This window comes from Mastomys coucha, unplaced genomic scaffold (assembly GCF_008632895.1).
Source record: "Mastomys coucha isolate ucsf_1 unplaced genomic scaffold, UCSF_Mcou_1 pScaffold11, whole genome shotgun sequence".
NCBI classification, from domain to species: domain Eukaryota; kingdom Metazoa; phylum Chordata; class Mammalia; order Rodentia; family Muridae; genus Mastomys; species Mastomys coucha.
The window spans coordinates 9,252,825-9,253,977 of record NW_022196893.1 but is presented as its reverse complement, the minus strand read 5'-3'; positions in this window follow the sequence as shown (position 1 = coordinate 9,253,977).

Below are 1,153 nucleotides of genomic sequence, written 5' to 3'. Positions count from 1 at the left end.
TAAGTACACCCCAAGTATTCTACCAGTTCATATCGCTCGTTCACTCACTCACTCACTCACTCACTCACTCACTCAGCCAGTTCTGCCAAAGAACCAGTCAGTGCCCTCTGTCTTTGGTCACTGTGATGAAGTGGCACAGGCTGAGTAACTTTTAAAGTCAGCTCATGCTGCTGGAAGCTACAAGTACTGTCTGTGCCCACTCGGCTTCTGGGGAAGACTGCTTCCTGGTTTGTGGCTGCCCATCCTTCTGCCGTGTCCTGTGTGGTGGAGGGCACTGAACCATAAAAGATCCTACTGCCCACGAGGACACCACCCTTGAGAGCTAGCCGCCTACTAAGGACCTGTCTCCAAATGTTGTCATACTCAGGGCTCAGGGCATGGGCTCAGGTACCCACATTTATTTCCTAGAGAATGGCATGGAGCAGGTCCACACAGCATCTCTGGTTTGGACCCTTCCCCTTCTTCAGATTTATCTGACAGGTCTCTCAGCTGAAATGTCCAGGATAGAAGGCCTATTCTGAAGATCCCTCTGGTTACCTTCACATACAGTTAAGTAATACCATGCCTGTGCCTGACACATTGCTAAGAATGAGCCTGGCACATGTGTGTGTGTGTGTATCACTTTAAATTTTTATTTACTTATTGTGTTTGTATGTGGCCACATGTGTACAGGGGTGGACGCCTTCCTTCTACTTTGTGGGTCCTGTGCGTAAAGCTCAGGTAGTCAGGCTTGGCAGCGAGCGCCATCTCACTAGCCAGCCTAGCATTTTGGACACCAGATAAGGGGTTCTACTATCAACTTCTGCAGACTGTAAAACACGTATTTGCATTCTGTCTACATCACTTGTCCTCCACATCTCCTTGGTCGCAGCTCATTCCTACCCACCCTCGAGGTCTCCTGCCTCCTGCCCCACCCACCCTGGGCCTATTCCTCATGTGATCACCAGAGGGCGCGAGCGGAACTCGCATCTTGCGGTTTTTCGGTGTGTGTGTGTGTGTGTGTGTGTGTGTGTGTGTGTGTTTGAAAACAAAACAAGACAAAGTAGCAACAAGAATGTGTTTCTGGGACCAGGCACTATGCACCCGGTGGGATTCATTCCAGCGCTACCGCATCCTCAGTGGCCTTGAAGACACCCCGAGACCTCCAGCTGAA